This window comes from Heptranchias perlo, chromosome 31, assembly GCF_035084215.1.
Source record: "Heptranchias perlo isolate sHepPer1 chromosome 31, sHepPer1.hap1, whole genome shotgun sequence".
NCBI lineage: Eukaryota > Metazoa > Chordata > Chondrichthyes > Hexanchiformes > Hexanchidae > Heptranchias > Heptranchias perlo.
In genome coordinates this window covers 3,186,996-3,208,674 of record NC_090355.1, presented here as the reverse complement: position 1 = coordinate 3,208,674, position 21,679 = coordinate 3,186,996, and positions in this window count along the sequence as shown.

The window sequence follows — 21,679 nt, the reverse complement described above, 5'->3', positions numbered from 1 at the left end:
CATTCACCCACAGTCCCACACTCTCCCATTCACCCAAAGTCCAACACTCTCCCATTCACCCACAGTCCCACACTCTCCCATTCACCTCAAGTCCCACACTCTCCCATTCACCCACAGTCCCACACTCTCCCATTCACCCACAGTCCCACACTCTCCCATTCACCCACAGTCCCACACTCTCCCATTCACCCCCAGTCCCACACTCTCCCATTCACCCCCAGTCCCACAATCTCACATTCACCCAAAGTCCCACACTCTCCCATTCACCCAAAGTCCCACACTCTCCCATTCACCCCCAGTCCCACACTCTCCCATTCACCCACAGTCCCACACTCTCCCATTCACCCAAAGTTCCACACTCCCCCATTCACGTAAATTCCCACACTCTCCCATTCACGTAAAGTCCCACACTCCCCCATTCACGTAAAGTTCCACACTCTCCCATTCACCTCCAGTCCCACATTCTCCCATTCACCCAAAGTCCAACACTCTCCCTTTCACCAAAAGTCCCACACTCTCCCATTCACTCAAAGTTCCACACTCTCCCATTCACCTCCAGTCCCACATTCTCCCATTCACCCAAAGTCCAACACTCTCCCTTTCACCAAAAGTCCCACACTATCCCATTCACGCAAAGTCCCACACTATCCCATTCACCAAATGTCCCAGACTCTCCAATTCACCCACATTCCCACACTCTCCCATTCACCCAAAGTCCCACACTCTCCCATTCACCCAAAGTCCCACACTCTCACATGCACCCACAGTCCCACACTCTCCCATTCACGCAAAGTCCCACACTCTCCCATTCACCCACAGTCCCACACTCTCCCATTCACGCAAGTCCCACACTCTCCCATTCACCCAAAGTTCCACACTCCCCCATTCACGTAAAGTCCCACACTCTCCCATTCACGGAAAGTCCCACACTCTCCCATTCACCCAAAGTTCCACACTCTCCCGTTCACGTAAAGTCCCACACTCTCACATTCACCCAAAGTCCCACACTCTCCCATTCACCCAAAGTCCCACACACTCCCATTCACGTAAAGCCCCACACTCTCCCACTTACGTAAAGTCCCACACTCCCCCATTCACGTAAAGTCCCACATTCTCCCATTCACCCACAGTCCCACACTCTCCCATTCACCCACAGTACCACACTCTCCCATTCACGCAAACTACCACACTCTCCCATTCACCCAAAGTTCCACACTCCCCCATTCACGTAAATTCCCACACTCTCCCATTCACGTAAAGTCCCACACTCCCCCATTCACGTAAAGTCCCACACTCTCCCATTCACCTCCAGTCCCACATTCTCCCATTCACCCAAAGTCCAACACTCTCCCATTCACCAAAAGTCCCACACTCTCCCATTCACTCAAAGTCCCACACTCTCACATTCACCCACAGTCCCACACTATCCCATTCACGCAAAGTCCCACACTATCCCATTCACCCAAAGTCCCAGACTCTCCAATTCACCCACATTCCCACACTCTCCCATTCACCCAAAGTCCAACACTCTCCCATTCACCCAAAGTCCCACACTCTCACATTCACCCACAGTCCCACACTATCCCATTCACGCAAAGTCCCAGACTCTCCAATTCACCCACATTCCCACACTCTCCCATTCACCCAAAGTCCAACACTCTCCCATTCACCCAAAGTCCCACACTCTCACATTCACCCACATTCCCACACTATCCCATTCACCCAAAGTCCCAGACTCTCCAATTCAACCACATTCCCACACTCTCACATTCACCCAAAGTCCCACACTCTCACATTCACCCAAAGTCCCACACTCTCCCATTCACCCAAAGTCCCACACTCTCCCATTCACGTAAAGTCCCACACTCTCCCACTTACGTAAAGTCCCACACTCCCCCATTCACATAAAGTCCCACACTCTCCCATTCACCCACAGTCCCACAATCTCCCATTCACGCAAAGTCCCACACTCTCCCATTCACCCAAAGTCCCACGCTCTCCCATTCACGCAAAGTCCCACACTCTCCCATTCACCCAAAGTCCCACACTCTCCCATTCACGTAAAGTCCCACACTCCCCCATTGACGTAAAGTGCCACACTTTCCCATTCACGCAAAGTCCCACACTCTCCCATTCACCCACAGTCCCACAATCTCCGATTCACGCAAAGTCCCACACTCTCCCATTCACCCAAAGTCCCACGCTCTCCCATTCACGCAAATTCCCACACTCTCCCATTCACCCAAAGTGCCACACTCTCCCATTCACGTAAAGTCCCACACTCCCCCATTCACGTAAAGCCCCACACTCTCCCATTCACGCAAAGTCCCACATTCTCCCATTCACCCACAGTCCCACAGTCTCCCATTCACGCAATGACCCACACTCTCCCACTCACCCAAAGTTCCACACTCCCCCAAACACGTAAAGTCCCACACTCTCCCATTCACGGACAGTCCCACACTCACCCATTCACCCAGAGTCCCACACTCTCCCATCCACACACAGTCCCACACTCACCCATTCACCCAGAGTCCCACACTCTCCCATTCACGCAAAGTCCCACACTCTCCCATTCACGTAAAGTCCCACACTCCCCCGATTCACGTAAAGCCCCACACTCTCCCATTCACGCAAAGTCCCACATTCTCCCATTCACCCACAGTCCCACACTCTCCCATTCACCCACAGTCCCACACTCTCCCACTCAGCCAAAGTTCCACATTCCCCCATTCACGTAAAGTCCCACACTCTCCCATTCACGGAAAGTCCCAAACTCCCCCATTCACACAAAGTTCCACACTCCCCCATTCACGTAAAATCCCACACTCTCCCATTGACGTAAAGTCCCAAACTCCCCCATTCACGTAAAGTCCCACACTCTCCCATTCACCCACAGTCCCACACTATCCCATTCACCCAGAGTCCCACACTCTCCCATTCACCCAAAGTTCCACACTCTCCCATTCACGTAAAGTCCCACATTCTCCAATTCACCTCAAGTCCCAAGATCTCCCATTCACCTACAGTCCCACATTCTCCCATTCACCCAAAGTCCAACACTCTCCCATTCACCCAAAGTCCGAGAGTCTCCCATTCACCCACATTCCCACACTCTCCCATTCACCAAAAGTCCCACACTATCCCATTCACGCAAAGTCCCACACGATCCCATTCACCCAAAGTCCAACACTCTCCCATTCACCCAAAGTCCCAGACTCTCCCATTCACCCACATTCCCACATTCTCCCATTCACCCAAAGTCCAACACTCTCCCATTCACCCAAAGTCCCAGACTCTCCCATTCACCCACATTCCCACACTCTCCCATTCACTCAAAGTCCCACACTCTCACATTCACCCAAACTCCCACACTCTCCCATTCACCCAAAGTCCCACACTCTCCCATTCACGTAAAGTCCCACACTCTCCCACTTACGTAAAGTCCCACACTCCCCCATTCACATAAAGTCCCACACTCTCCCATTCACCCACAGTCCCACACTCTCCCATTCACCCACTGTCCCACACTCTCCGATTCACTCAAAGTCCCACACTCTCTCATTCACCTCAAGTCCCACACTCTCCCATTCACCCACAGTCCCACACTCTCCCATTCACCCAAAGTCCCACACTCTCCCATTCACGTAAAGTCCCACACTCTCCCACTTACGTAAAGTCCCACACTCCCCCATTCACATAAAGTCCCATACTCTCCCATTCACCCACAGTCCCACACTCTCCCATTCACCTCAAGTCCCACACTCTCCCATTCACCCACAGTCCCACACTCTCCCATTCACCCACAGTCCCACACTCTCCCATTCATCCACAGTCCCACACTCTCCCATTCAAACAAAGGCCCACACTCTCTCATTCAACCAAAGTCCCACACACTCCCATTCACGTAAAGTCCCACACTCTCCCATTCACCCAAAGTCCCACATTCTCCGATTCACCCAAAGTCCAACACTCTCCCATTCTACCAAACTCCCACACTCTCCCATTCACCCAAATTCCCACACTCTCCCATTCACCCAAAGTCCAATACTCTCCCATTCACCCACAGTCCCACACGATCCCATTCACGCAAAGTCCCACACTATCCCATTCACGCAAAGTCCCACACTCTCCCATTCACCCAAAGTTCCACACTCTCCCATTCACGTAAAGTCCCACATTCTCCAATTCACCTCAAGTCCCAAAATCTCCCATTCACCTACAGTCCAACATTCTCCCATTCACCCAAAGTCCAACACTCTCCCATTCATCCAAAGTCCCAGACTCTCCCATTCACCCACATTCCCACACTTTCCCATTCACCCACAGTCCCACACTCTCCCATTCACCCAAAGTCCCACACTCTCCCATTCACACAAAGTCCCACACTCTCCCATTCACCTCAAGTCCCACACTCTCCCATTCATCCACAGTCCCACACTCTCCCATTCAACCAAAGTCCCACACTCTCTCATTCAACCAAAGTCCCACACACTCCCATTCACGTAAAGTCCCACATTCTCCCATTCACCTCAAGTCCCACACTCTCCCATTCACCCAAAGTCCCACATTCTCCCATTCACCAAAAGTCCAACACTCTCCCATTCACCCAAAGTCCCACACTCTCCCATTCACCCAAAGTCAAATACTCTCCCATTCACCCACGGTCTCACTCTCTCCCATTCACCCACAGTCCCACACTCTCCCATTCAACCAAAATCCCACACACTCCCATTCACGTAAAGTCCCACATTCTCCCATTCACCTCAAGTCCCAAAATCTCCCATTCACCTACATTCCAACACTCCCCCATTCACATAAAGTCCCACACACTCCCATTCACCCACAGTCCCACACTCTCCCATTCACCAACTGTCCCACACTCTCCGATTCACTCAAAGTCCCACACTCTCCCATTCACCTCAAGTCCCACAGTCTCACATTCACCCAAACTCCAACACTCTCCCATTCACCCAAAGTCCCACACTCTCCCATTCACGTAAAGTCCCACACTCTCCCACTTACGTAAAGTCCCACACTCCCCCATTCACATAAAGTCCCACACTCTCCCATTCACCCACAGTCCGACACTCTCCCATTCGCCCACTGTCCCACACTCTCCCATTCACCTCAAGTCCCACACTCTCCCATTCACTCAAAGTCCCACACTCTCCCATTCACCTCAAGTCCCACAGTCTCACATTCACCCAAACTCCCACACTCTCCCATTCACCCAAAGTCCCACACTCTCCCATTCACGTAAAGTCCCACACTCTCCCACTTACGTAAAGTCCCACACTCCCCCATTCACATAAAGTCCCACACTCTCCCATTCACCCACAGTCCCACACTCTCCCATTCGCCCACTGTCCCACACTCTCCCATTCACCTCAAGTCCCACACTCTCCCATTCACCCACAGTCCCACACTCTCCCATTCACCCACAGTCCCACACTCTCCCATTCATCCAGAGTCCCACACTCTCCCATTCAAACAAAGGCCCACACTCTCTCATTCAACCAAAGTCCCACACTCTCCCATTCACGTAAAGTCCCACACTCTGCCATTCACCCAAAGTCCCACACTCTCCCATTCACCCAAAGTTCCACACTCTCCCATTCACGTAAAGTCCCACATTCTCCAATTCACCTCAAGTCCCAAAATCTCCCATTCACCTACAGTCCAACATTCTCCCATTCACCCAAAGTCCAACACTCTCCCATTCATCCAAAGTCCCAGACTCTCCCATTCACCCACATTCCCACACTTTCCCATTCACCCACAGTCCCACACTCTCCCATTCACCCAAAGTCCCACACTCTTCCATTCACACAAAGTCCCACACTCTCCCATTCACCTCAAGTCCCACACTCTCCCATTCATCCACAGTCCCACACTCTCCCATTCAACCAAAGTCCCACACTCTCTCATTCAACCAAAGTCCCACACACTCCCATTCACGTAAAGTCCCACATTCTCCCATTCACCTCAAGTCCCACACTCTCCCATTCACCCAAAGTCCCACATTCTCCCATTCACCAAAAGTCCAACACTCTCCCATTCACCCAAAGTCCCACACTCTCCCATTCACCCAAAGTCAAATACTCTCCCATTCACCCACGGTCTCAATCTCTCCCATTCACCCACAGTCCCACACTCTCCCATTCAACCAAAGTCCCACACTCTCACTTTCAACCAAAATCCCACACACTCCCATTCACGTAAAGTCCCACATTCTCCCATTCACCTCAAGTCCCAAAATCTCCCATTCACCTACAGTCCAACACTCCCCCATTCACATAAAGTCCCACACACTCCCATTCACCCACAGTCCCACACTCTCCCATTCACCAACTGTCCCACACTCTCCGATTCACTCAAAGTCCCACACTCTCCCATTCACCTCAAGTCCCACAGTCTCACATTCACCCAAACTCCCACACTCTCCCATTCACCCAAAGTCCCACACTCTCCCATTCACGTAAAGTCCCACACTCTCCCACTTACGTAAAGTCCCACACTCCCCCATTCACATAAAGTCCCACACTCTCCCATTCACCCACAGTCCCACACTCTCCCATTCGCCCACTGTCCCACACTCTCCCATTCACCTCAAGTCCCACACTCTCCCATTCACCCACAGTCCCACACTCTCCCATTCACCCACAGTCCCACACTCTCCCATTCATCCACAGTCCCACACTCTCCCATTCAAACAAAGGCCCACACTCTCTCATTCACCCAAAGTCCCACATTCTCCCATTCACCCAAAGTCCAACACTCTCCCATTCACCCAAACTCCCACACTCTCCCATTCACCCAAATTCCCACACTCTCCCATTCACCCAAAGTCCAATACTCTCCCATTCACCCACGGTCCCACACTATCCCATTCACGCAAAGTCCCACACTCTCCCATTCACCCAAAGTTCCACACTCTCCCATTCACGTAAAGTCCCACATTCTCCAATTCACCTCAAGTCCCAAAATCTCCCATTCACCTACAGTCCAACATTCTCCCATTCACCCAAAGTCCAACACTCTCCCATTCACCCAAAGTCCCACACTCTCCCATTCACCCAAAGTCAAATACTCTCCCATTCACCCACGGTCTCACTCTCTCCCATTCACCCACAGTCCCACACTCTCCCATTCAACCAAAGTCCCACACTCTCACTTTCAACCAAAGTCCCACACACTCCCATTCACGTAAAGTCCCACATTCTCCCATTCACCTCAAGTCCCAAAATCTCCCATTCACCTACAGTCCAACACTCCCCCATTCACATAAAGTCCCACACACTCCCATTCACCCACAGTCCCACACTCTCCCATTCACCCACTGTCCCACACTCTCCGATTCACTCAAAGTCCCACACTCTCCCATTCACCTCAAGTCCCACAGTCTCACATTCACCCAAACTCCCACACTCTCCCATTCACCCAAAGTCCCACACTCTCCCATTCACGTAAAGTCCCACACTCTCCCACTTACGTAAAGTCCCACACTCCCCCATTCACATAAAGTCCCACACTCTCCCATTCACCCACAGTCCCACACTCTCCCATTCGCCCACTGTCCCACACTCTCCGATTCACTCAAAGTCCCACACTCTCCCATTCACCCACAGTCCCACACTCTCCCATTCACCCACAGTCCCACACTCTCCCATTCATCCACAGTCCCACACTCTCCCATTCAAACAAAGGCCCACACTCTCTCATTCAACCAAAGTCCCACACTCTCCCATTCACCCAAAGTCCAATACTCTCCCATTCACCCACAGTCCCACACTATCCCATTCACGCAAAGTCCCACACTATCCCATTCACGCAAAGTCCCACACTATCCCATTCACGTAAAGTCGCACACTCTCCCATTCACCCAAACTCCCACACTCTCCCATTCACCCAAAGTCCAATACTCTCCCATTCACCCACAGTCCCACACTATCCCATTCACGCAAAGTCCCACACTATCCCATTCACGCAAAGTCCCACACTCTCCCATTCACCCAAAGTTCCACACTCTCCCATTCACGTAAAGTCCCACATTCTCCAATTCACCTCAAGTCCCAAAATCTCCCATTCACCTACAGTCCAACATTCTCCCATTCACCCAAAGTCCAACACTCTCCCATTCACCCAAAGTCCCAGACTCTCCCATTCACCCACATTCCCACACTCTCCCATTCACCCACAGTCCCACACTCTCCCATTCACCCAAAGTCCCACACTCTCCCATTCACACAAAGTCCCACACTCTCCCATTCACCTCAAGTCCCGCACTCTCCCATTCACCCACAGTCCCACACTCTCCCTTTCAACCAAAGTCCCACACTCTCTCATTCAACCAAAGTCCCACACACTCCCATTCACGTAAAGTCCCACATTCTCCCATTCACCCACGGTCTCACTCTCTCCCATTCACCCACAGTCCCACACTCTCCCATTCAACCAAAGTCACACATTCTCGCTTTCAACCAAAGTCCCACACACTCCCATTCACCTCAAGTCCCACACTCTCCCATTCACCCAAACTCCCACACTCTCCCATTCACCCACAGACCCACACTCTCCCATTCGCCCACGGTCCCACACTCTCCGATTCACTCAAAGTCCCACACTCTCCCATTCACCTCAAGTCCCACACTCTCCCATTCACCCACAGTCCCACACTCTCCCATTCACCCACAGTCCCACACTCTCCCATTCATCGACAGTCCCACACTCTCCCATTCAAACAAAGGCCCACACTGTCTCATTCAACCAAAGTCCCACACACTCCCATTCACGTAAAGTCCCACACTCTCCCATTCACCCAAAGTCCCACATTCTCCCATTCACCCAAAGTCCAACACTCTCCCATTCACCCAAACTCCCACACTCTCCCATTCACCCAAATTCCCACACTCTCCCATTCACCCAAAGTCCAATACTCTCCCATTTACCCACAGTCCCACACTATCCCGTTCACGCAAAGTCCCACACTATCCCATTCACGCAAAGTCCCACACTCTCCCATTCACCCAAAGTTCCACACTCTCCCATTCATGTAAAGTCCCACATTCTCCAATTCACCTCAAGTCCCAAAATCTCCCATTCACCTACAGTCCCACATTCTCCCATTCACCCAAACTCCAACACTCTCCCATTCACCCAAAGTCCCAGACTCTCCCATTCACCCACATTCCCACACTCTCCCATTCACCAAAAGTCCCACACTCTCACATTCACCCAAAGTCCCACACTGTCACATTCACCCAAAGTCCCACACTCTCCCATTCACGTAAAGTCCCACACTCTTCCACTTACGTAAAGTCCCACACTCCCCCATTCACATAAAGTCCCACACTCTCCCATTCACCCACATTCCAACACTCTCCCATTCACCAAAAGTCCCACACTCTCACATTCACCCAAAGTCCCACACTCTCCCATTCACCCACAGTCCCACACTCTACCATTCACCCACAGTCCCACACTCTCCCATTCACCCAAAGTCCCACACTCTCCCATTCACACAAAGTCCCACACTCTCCCATTCACCTCAAGTCCCACACTCTCCCATTCACCCACAGTCCCACACTCTCCCATTCACCCACAGTCCCACACTCTCCCATTCATCCACAGTCCCACATTCTCCCATTCACCTCAAGTCCCACATTCTCCCATTCACCCAAAGTCCAACACTCTCCCATTCACCCAAAGTCCCACACTCTCCCATTCACCCACAGTCCCACACTCTACCATTCACCCACAGTCCCACACTCTCCCATTCACCCAACGTCCCACACTCTCCCATTCACCCCAAGTCCCACATTCTCCCATTCACCCAAAGTCCCACACTCTCCCATTCAACCAAAGTCCCACACTCTCCCATTCACCCAAAGTTCCACACTCTCCCATTCACGTAAAGTCCCACATTCTCCAATTCACCTCAAGTCCCAAAATCTCCCATTCACCTGCAGTCCAACATTCTCCCATTCACCCAAAGTCTAACACTCTCCCATTCATCCAAAGTCCCAGACTCTCCCATTCACCCACATTCCCACACTTTCCCATTCACCCACAGTCCCACACTCTCCCATTCACCCAAAGTCCCACACTCTCCCATTCACACAAAGTCCCACACTCTCCCATTCACCTCAAGTCCCACACTCTCCCATTCATCCACAGTCCCACACTCTCCCATTCAACCAAAGTCCCACACTCTCTCATTCAACCAAAGTCCCACACACTCCCATTCACGTAAAGTCCCACATTCTCCCATTCACCTCAAGTCCCACACTCTCCCATTCACCCAAAGTCCCACATTCTCCCATTCACCAAAAGTCCAACACTCTCCCATTCACCCAAAGTCCCACACTCTCCCATTCACCCAAAGTCAAATACTCTCCCATTCACCCACGGTCTCACTCTCTCCCATTCACCCACAGTCCCACACTCTCCCATTCAACCAAAGTCCCACACTCTCACTTTCAAAGAAAATCCCACACACTCCCATTCACGTAAAGTCCCACATTCTCCCATTCACCTCAAGTCCCAAAATCTCCCATTCACCTACAGTCCAACACTCCCCCATTCACATAAAGTCCCACACACTCCCATTCACCCACAGTCCCACACTCTCCCATTCACCAACTGTCCCACACTCTCCGATTCAATCAAAGTCCCACACTCTCCCATTCACCTCAAGTCCCACAGTCTCACATTCACCCAAACTCCCACACTCTCCCATTCACCCAAAGTCCCACACTCTCCCATTCACGTAAAGTCCCACACTCTCCCACTTACGTAAAGTCCCACACTCCCCCATTCACATAAAGTCCCACACTCTCCCATTCACCCACAGTCCCACACTCTCCCATTCGCCCACTGTCCCACACTCTCCCATTCACCTCAAGTCCCACACTCTCCCATTCACCCACAGTCCCACACTCTCCCATTCACCCACAGTCCCACACTCTCCCATTCATCCACAGTCCCACACTCTCCCATTCAAACAAAGGCCCACACTCTCTCATTCAACCAAAGTCCCACACTCTCCCATTCACGTAAAGTCCCACACTCTGCCATTCACCCAAAGTCCCACATTCTCCGATTCACCCAAAGTCCAACACTCTCCCATTCACCCAAACTCCCACACTCTCCCATTCACCCAAATTCCCACACTCTCCCATTCACCCAAAGTCCAATACTCTCCCATTCACCCACAGTCCCACACTATCCCATTCACGCAAAGTCCCACACTATCCCATTCACGCAAAGTCCCGCACTCTCCCATTCACCCAAAGTTCCACACACTCCCATTCACGTAAAGTCCCACATTCTCCCATTCACCTCAAGTCCCAAAATCTCCCATTCACCTACAGTCCAACACTCCCCCATTCACATAAAGTCCCACACACTCCCATTCACCCACAGCCCCACACTCTCCCATTCACCCACTGTCCCACACTCTCCGATTCACTCAAAGTCCCACACTCTCCCATTCACCTCAAGTCCCACAGTCTCACATTCACCCAAACTCCCACACTCTCCCATTCACACAAAGTCCCACACTCTCCCATTCACGTAAAGTGCCACACTCTCCCACTTACGTAAAGTCCCACACTCCCCCATTCACATAAAGTCCCACACTCTCCCATTCACCCACAGTCCCACACTCTCCCATTCGCCCACTGTCCCACACTCTCCGATTCACTCAAAGTCCCACACTCTCCCATTCACCCACAGTCCCACACTCTCCCATTCACCCACAGTCCCACACTCTCCCATTCATCCACAGTCCCACACTCTCCCATTCAAACAAAGGCCCACACTCTCTCATTCAACCAAAGTCCCACACACTCCCATTCACGTAAAGTCCCACACTCTCCCATTCACCCAAAGTCCCACATTCTCCCATTCACCCAAAGTCCAACACTCTCCCATTCACCCAAACTCCCACACTCTCCCATTCACCCAAAGTCCAATACTCTCCCATTCACCCACAGTCCCACACTATCCCATTCACGCAAAGTCCCACACTATCCCATTCACGCAAAGTCCCACACTCTCCCATTCACCCAAAGTTCCACACTCTCCCATTCACGTAAAGTCCCACATTCTCCAATTCACCTCAAGTCCCAAAATCTCCCATTCACCTACAGTCCAACATTCTCCCATTCACCCAAAGTCCAACACTCTCCCATTCACCCAAAGTCCCAGACTCTCCCATTCACCCACATTCCCACACTCTCCCATTCACCCACAGTCCCACACTCTCCCATTCACCCAAAGTCCCACACTCTCCCATTCACACAAAGTCCCACACTCTCCCATTCACCTCAAGTCCCGCACTCTCCCATTCACCCACAGTCCCACACTCTCCCTTTCAACCAAAGTCCCACACTCTCTCATTCAACCAAAGTCCCACACACTCCCATTCACGTCAAGTCCCACATTCTCCCATTCACCCACGGTCTCACTCTCTCCCATTCACCCACAGTCCCACACTCTCCCATTCAACCAAAGTCACACACTCTCGCTTTCAACCAAAGTCCCACACACTCCCATTCACCTCAAGTCCCACACTCTCCCATTCACCCAAACTCCCACACTCTCCCATTCACCCACAGACCCACACTCTCCCATTCGCCCACGGTCCCACACTCTCCGATTCACTCAAAGTCCCACACTCTCCCATTCACCTCAAGTCCCACACTCTCCCATTCACCCACAGTCCCACACTCTCCCATTCACCCACAGTCCCACACTCTCCCATTCATCGACAGTCCCACACTCTCCCATTCAAACAAAGGCCCACACTGTCTCTTTCAACCAAAGTCCCACACACTCCCATTCACGTAAAGTCCCACACTCTCCCATTCACCCAAAGTCCCACATTCTCCCATTCACCCAAAGTCCAACACTCTCCCATTCACCCAAACTCCCACACTCTCCCATTCACCCAAATTCCCACACTCTCCCATTCACCCAAAGTCCAATACTCTCCCATTTACCCACAGTCCCACACTATCCCGTTCACGCAAAGTCCCACACTATCCCATTCACGCAAAGTCCCACACTCACCCATTCACCCAAAGTTCCACACTCTCCCATTCACGTAAAGTCCCACATTCTCCAATTCACCTCAAGTCCCAAAATCTCCCATTCACCTGCAGTCCCACATTCTCCCATTCACCCAAACTCCAACACTCTCCCATTCACCCAAAGTCCCAGACTCTCCCATTCACCCACATTCCCACACTCTCCCATTCACCAAAAGTCCCACACTCTCACATTCACCCAAAGTCCCACACTCTCACATTCATCCAAAGTCCCACACTCTCCCATTCACGTAAAGTCCCACACTCTCCCACTTACGTAAAGTCCCACACTCCCCCATTCACATAAAGTCCCACACTCTCCCATTCACCCACATTCCAACACTCTCCCATTCACCAAAAGTCCCACACTCTCACATTCACCCAAAGTCCCACACTCTCCCATTCACCCACAGTCCCACACTCTACCATTCACCCACAGTCCCACACTCTCCCATTCACCCAAAGTCCCACACTCTCCCATTCACACAAAGTCCCACACTCTCCCATTCACCTCAAGTCCCACACTCTCCCATTCACCCACAGTCCCACACTCTCCCATTCACCCACAGTCCCACACTCTCCCATTCATCCACAGTCCCACATTCTCCCATTCACCTCAAGTCCCACACTCTCCCATTCACCCAAAGTCCCACATTCTCCCATTCACCCAAAGTCCAACACTCTCCCATTCACCCAAAATCCCACACTCTCCCATTCACCCACAGTCCCACACTCTACCATTCACCCACAGTCCCACACTCTCCCATTCACCCAACGTCCCACACTCTCCCATTCACCCAAAGTCCCACATTCTCCCATTCACCCAAAGTCCCACACTCTCCCATTCAACCAAAGTCCCACACTCTCCCTTTCAACCAAAGTCCCACACACTCCCATTCACGTAAAGTCCCACACTCTCCCACTTACGTAAAGTCCCACACTCTCCCATTCACGTAAAGTCCCACACTCTCCCATTCACGTAAAGTCCCACACTCCCCCATTCACGTCAATTCCCACACTCTCCCATTCACCCACAGTCCCACACTCTCCCATTCACCCACAGTCCCACACTCTCCCATTCACTCCCAGTCCCACACTCTGCGATTCACCCAAAGTCCCACACTCTCACATTCACCCAAAGTCCCACACTCTCCCATTCACCCAAAGTCCCACACACTCCCATTCATGTAAAGTCCCACATTCTCCCATTCACCTCAAGTCCCAAAATCTCCCATTCACCTACAGTCCAACACTCTCCCATTCACCCAAAGTCCAATACTCTCCCATTCACCCAAGGTCTCACACTCTCCCATTCATCCACATTCCCACACTCTCCCATTCAACCAAAGTCCCACACTCTCTCATTCAACCAAAGTCCCACACACTCCTATTCACGTAAAGTCCCACATTCTCCCATTCACCTCAAGTCCCACACTCTCCCATTCACCCAAAGTCCCACATTCTCCCATTCACCCAAAGTCCAACACTCTCCCATTCACCCAAAGTCCCACACACTCCCATTCACGTAAAGTCCCACATTCTCCCATTCCCCTCAAGTCCCAAAATCTCCCATTCACCTGCAGTCCAACACTCTCCCATTCACCCAAAATCCAATACTCTCCCATTCACCCACGGTCTCACTCTTTCCCATTCAACCACGGTCTCACACTCTCCCATTCAACCAAAGTACCACACTCTCCCATTCACGTAAAGTCCCACATTCTCCCATTCACCCAAAGTACCACACTCTCCCATTCACGTAAAGTCCCACATTCTCCCATTCACCCACAGTCCCACACTCTCCCATTCAACCAAAGTACCACACTCTCCCATTCACGTAAAGTCCCACACTCTCCCATTCACGTAACGTCCCACACTCTCCCATTCACCCACAGTCCCACACTCTCCCATTCACCCAAAGTCCAACACTCCCATTCACCCACAGTCCCACACTCTCCCATTCACGTAAAGTCCCACACTCTCCCATTCACCCACAGTCCCACACTCTCCTATTCACCCAAACTCCCACAAACTCCCATTCACCCACATTCCAACACTCTCCCATTCACCCAAAGTCCTTCACAGTCCCATTCACCCAAAATGCTACACTCTCTCATTCACCCAAAGTCCCACAAACTCCCATTCACCCACAGTCCCACAAACTCCCATTCACCCAAGGTCCAACACTCTCCCATTCAACCACAATCCAAAACTCTCCCATTCACCTAAATTCCCAAAATCTCCCACTCACCCCCAGTCCCACATTCTCCCATTCACGCAAAGTCCCACACTCTCCCATTCACCCAAAGTTCCACACTCCCCCATTCACGTAAAGTCTCACACTCTCCCATTCACGTAAAGTCCCACACTCCCCCATTCACGTAATGTCCCACACTCTCCCATTCACCCACAATCCAACACTATCTCCTTCACCCAAAGTTCCACACTCTCCCATTCACGTAAAGTCCCACTTTCTCCAATTCACCTCAAGTCCCAAAATCTCCCATTCACCTACAGTCCCACATTCTCCCATTCACCCAAAGTCCAACACTCTCCCATTCACCCAAAGTCCCAGACTCTCCCATTCACCCACATTCCCACACTATCCCATTCACTCAAAGTCCCAGAATCTCCCATTCACCCACATTCTCCACATTCTCCCATTCACCCAAAGTCCAACACTCTTCCATTCACCCAAAGTCCCAGACTCTCCCATTCACCCACATTCCCACATTCTCCCATTCACCCAAAGTCCCACACTCTCCCATTCACTCAAAGTCCCACACTCTCACATTCACCGAAACTCCCGCACTCTCCCATTCACCCAAAGTCCCACACTCTCACATTCACCCAAACTCCCACACTCTCCCATTCACCCACAGTCCCACACTCTCCCATTCACCCCCAGTCCCACACTCTGCGATTCACCCAAAGTCCCACACTCTCCCATTCACCTCAAGTCCCACACTCTCCCATTCATCCACAGTCCCACACTCTCCCATTCATCCACAGTCCCACACTCTCCCATTCAACCAAAGTCCCACACTCTCTCATTCAACCAAAGTCCCACACTCTCCCATTCACCCAAAGTCCCAGACTCTCCCATTCACCCACATTCCCACACTCTCACATTCACCCAAACTCCCACACTCTCCCATTCACCCAAAGTCCCACACACTCCCATTCACCTCAAGTCCCACATTCTCCCATTCACGTAAAGTCCCACATTCTCCAATTCACCTCAAGTCCCACACTCTCCCATTCACCCACATTCCCACACTCTCACATTCACCCAAAGTCCCAGACTCTCCCATTCACCCACATTCCCACACTCTCACATTCACCCAAAGTCCCACACTCACACATTCACCCAAAGTCCCACACTCTCCCATTCACCCAAAGTCCCACACTCTCCCATTCACGTAAAGTCCCACACTCTCCCACTTAAGTAAAGTCCCACACTCTCCCATTCACGTAAAGTCCCACACTCTCCCACTTACGTAAAGTCCCACACTCCCCCATTCACGTAAAGTCCCACACTCACACATTCACCCACAGTCCCACACTCTCCCATTCACCCACAGTCCCACACTCTCCCATTCACCCAAAATCCAACACTCTCCCATTCACCCACAGTCCCACACTCTCCCATTCACCTCAAGTCCCACACTCTCCCATTCACCCACAGTCCCACACTCTCCCATTCACCCACAGTCCCACACTCTCCCATTCACCCACAGTCCCACACTCTCCCATTCACTCCCAGTCCAACACTCTGCGATTCACCCAAAGTCCCACACTCTCACATTCACCCAAAGTCCCACACTCTCCCATTCACCCAAAGTCCCACACTCTCCCATTCACGTAAAGTCCCACACTCTCCCATTCACGTAAAGTCCCACACTCCCCCATTCACGTCAAGTCCCACACTCTCCCATTCACCCACAGTCCCACACTCTCCCATTCACCCACAGTCCCACACTCTCCCATTCACTCCCAGTCCCACACTCTGCGATTCACCCAAAGTCCCACACTCTCACATTCACCCAAAGTCCCACACTCTCCCATTCACCCAAAGTCCCACACACTCCCATTCACGTAAAGTCCCACATTCTCCCATTCACCCACAGTCCCACACTCTCCCATTCACCCACAGTCCCACACTCTCCCATTCACTCCCAGTCCCACACTCTGCGATTCACCCAAAGTCCCACACTCTGCGATTCACCCACGGTCTCACACTCTCCCATTCATCCACATTCCCACACTCTCCCATTCAACCAAAGTCCCACACTCTCTCATTCAACCAAAGTCCCACACACTCCTATTCACGTAAAGTCCCACATTCTCCCATTCACCTCAAGTCCCACACTCTCCCATTCACCCAAAGTCCCACATTCTCCCATTCACCCAAGGTCCAACACTCTCCCATTCACCCAAAGTCCCACACACTCCCATTCACGTAAAGTCCCACATTCTCCCATTCACCTCAAGTCCCAAAATCTCCCATTCACCTGCAGTCCAACACTCTCCCATTCACCCAAAATCCAATACTCTCCCATTCACCCACGGTCTCACTCTTTCCCATTCAACCACGGTCTCACACTCTCCCATTCAACCAAAGTACCACACTCTCCCATTCACGTAAAGTCCCACATTCTCCCATTCACCCAAAGTACCACACTCTCCCATTCACGTAAAGTCCCACATTCTCCCATTCACCCACAGTCCCACACTCTCCCATTCAACCAAAGTACCACACTCTCCCATTCACGTAAAGTCCCACACTCTCCCATTCACGTAAAGTCCCACACTCTCCCATTCACCCACAGTCCCACACTCTCCCATTCACCCAAAGTCCAACACTCCCATTCACCCAGAGTCCCACACTCTCCCATTCACGTAAAGTCCCACACTCTCCCATTCACCCACAGTCCCACACTCTCCTATTCACCCAAACTCCCACAAACTCCCATTCACCCACATTCCAACACTCTCCCATTCACCCAAAGTCCTTCACAGTCCCATTCACCCAAAATGCTACACTCTCTCATTCACCCAAAGTCCCACAAACTCCCATTCACCCACAGTCCCACAAACTCCCATTCACCCAAGGTCCAACACTCTCCCATTCAACCACAATCCAAAACTCTCCCATTCACCTAAATTCCCAAAATCTCCCACTCACCCCCAGTCCCACATTCTCCCATTCACGCAAAGTCCCACACTCTCCCATTCACCCAAAGTTCCACACTCCCCCATTCACGTAAAGTCTCACACTCTCCCATTCACGTAAAGTCCCACACTCCCCCATTCACGTAATGTCCCACACTCTCCCATTCACCCACAATCCAACACTATCTCCTTCACCCAAAGTTCCACACTCTCCCATTCACGTAAAGTCCCACTTTCTCCAATTCACCTCAAGTCCCAAAATCTCCCATTCACCTACAGTCCCACATTCTCCCATTCACCCAAAGTCCAACACTCTCCCATTCACCCAAAGTCCCAGACTCTCCCATTCACCCACATTCCCACACTCTCCCATTCACGCAAAGTCCCACACTATCCCATTCACTCAAAGTCCCAGACTCTCCCATTCACCCACATTCCCACATTCTCCCATTCACCCAAAGTCCAACACTCTTCCATTCACCCAAAGTCCCAGACTCTCCCATTCACCCACATTCCCACATTCTCCCATTCACCCAAAGTCCCACACTCTCCCATTCACTCAAAGTCCCACACTCTCACATTCACCCAAACTCCCGCACTCTCCCATTCACCCAAAGTCCCACACTCTGACATTCACCCAAACTCCCACACTCTCCCATTCACCCACAGTCCCACACTCTCCCATTCACCCCCAGTCCCACACTCTGCGATTCACCCAAAGTCCCACACTCTCCCATTCACCTCAAGTCCCACACTCTCCCATTCATCCACAGTCCCACACTCTCCCATTCATCCACAGTCCCACACTCTCCCATTCAACCAAAGTCCCACACTCTCTCATTCAACCAAAGTCCCACACTCTCCCATTCACCCAAAGTCCCAGACTCTCCCATTCACCCACATTCCCACACTCTCACATTCACCCAAACTCCCACACTCTCCCATTCACCCAAAGTCCCACACACTCCCATTCACCTCAAGTCCCACATTCTCCCATTCACGTAAAGTCCCACATTCTCCAATTCACCTCAAGTCCCACACTCTCCCATTCACCCACATTCCCACACTCTCACATTCACCCAAAGTCCCAGACTCTCCCATTCACCCACATTCCCACACTCTCACATTCACCCAAAGTCCCACACTCACACATTCACCCAAAGTCCCACACTCTCCCATTCACCCAAAGTCCCACACACTCCCATTCACGTAAAGTCCCACACTCTCCCACTTACGTAAAGTCCCACACTCTCCCATTCACGTAAAGTCCCACACTCTCCCACTTACGTAAAGTCCCACACTCCCCCATTCACGTAAAGTCCCACACTCACACATTCACCCACAGTCCCACACTCTCCCATTCACCTCAAGTCCCACACTCTCACATTCACCCACAGTCCCACACTCTCCCATTCACCCACAGTCCCACACTCTCCCATTCACCCACAGTCCCACACTCTCCCATTCACTCCCAGTCCCACACTCTGCGATTCACCCAAAGTCCCACACTCTCCCATTCACCTCAAGTCCCACACTCTCCCATTCATCCACAGTCCCACACTCTCCCATTCATCCACAGTCCCACACTCTCCCATTCAACCAAAGTCCCACACTCTCTCATTCAACCAAAGTCCCACACTCTCCCATTCACCCAAAGTCCCAGACTCTCCCATTCACCCACATTCCCACACTCTCACATTCACCCAAACTCCCACACTCTCCCATTCACCCAAAGTCCCACACACTCCCATTCACCTCAAGTCCCACACTCTCCCATTCACCCACATTCCCACACTCTCACATTCACCCAAAGTCCCAGACTCTCCCATTCACCCACATTCCCACACTCTCACATTCACCCAAAGTCCCACACTCACACATTCACCCAAAGTCCCACACTCTCCCATTCACCCAAAGTCCCACACTCTCCCATTCACCCACAGTCCCACACACTCCCATTCATGTAAAGTCCCACATTCTCCCATTCACCTCAAGTCCCAAAATCTCCCATTCACCTACAGTCCAACACTCTCCCATTCACCCAAAGTCCAGTACTCTCCCATTCACCCAAGGTCTCACACTCTCCCATTTATCCACATTCCCACACTCTCCCATTCAACCAAAGTCCCACACTCTCTCATTCAACCAAAGTCCCACACACTCCTATTCACGTAAAGTCCCACATTCTCCCATTCACCTCAAGTCCCACACTCTCCCATTCACCCAAAGTCCCACATTCTCCCATTCACCCAAAGTCCAACACTCTCCCATTCACCCCCAGTCCCACACTCTGCGATTCACCCAAAGTCCCACACTCTCCCATTCACCTCAAGTCCCACACTCTCCCATTCATCCACAGTCCCACACTCTCCCATTCATCCACAGTCCCACACTCTGCGATTCACCCAAAGTCCCACACTCTCCCATTCACCTCAAGTCCCAAAATCTCCCATTCACCTACAGTCCCACATTCTCCCATTCACCCAAAGTCCAACACTCTCCCATTCACCCAAAGTCCCAGACTCTCCCATTCACCCACATTCCCACACTCTCCCATTCACGCAAAGTCCCACACTATCCCATTCACTCAAAGTCCCAGACTCTCCCATTCACCCACATTCCCACATTCTCCCATTCACCCAAAGTCCAACACTCTTCCATTCACCCAAAGTCCCAGACTCTCCCATTCACCCACATTCCCACATTCTCCCATTCACCCAAAGTCCCACACTCTCCCATTCACTCAAAGTCCCACACTCTCACATTCACCCAAACTCCCGCACTCTCCCATTCACCCAAAGTCCCACACTCTGACATTCACCCAAACTCCCACACTCTCCCATTCACCCACAGTCCCACACTCTCCCATTCACCCCCAGTCCCACACTCTGCGATTCACCCAAAGTCCCACACTCTCCCATTCACCTCAAGTCCCACACTCTCCCATTCATCCACAGTCCCACACTCTCCCATTCATCCACAGTCCCACACTCTCCCATTCAACCAAAGTCCCACACTCTCTCATTCAACCAAAGTCCCACACTCTCCCATTCACCCAAAGTCCCAGACTCTCCCATTCACCCACATTCCCACACTCTCACATTCACCCAAACTCCCACACTCTCCCATTCACCCAAAGTCCCACACACTCCCATTCACCTCAAGTCCCACATTCTCCCATTCACGTAAAGTCCCACATTCTCCAATTCACCTCAAGTCCCACACTCTCCCATTCACCCACATTCCCACACTCTCACATTCACCCAAAGTCCCAGACTCTCCCATTCACCCACATTCCCACACTCTCACATTCACCCAAAGTCCCACACTCACACATTCACCCAAAGTCCCACACTCTCCCATTCACCCAAAGTCCCACACACTCCCATTCACGTAAAGTCCCACACTCT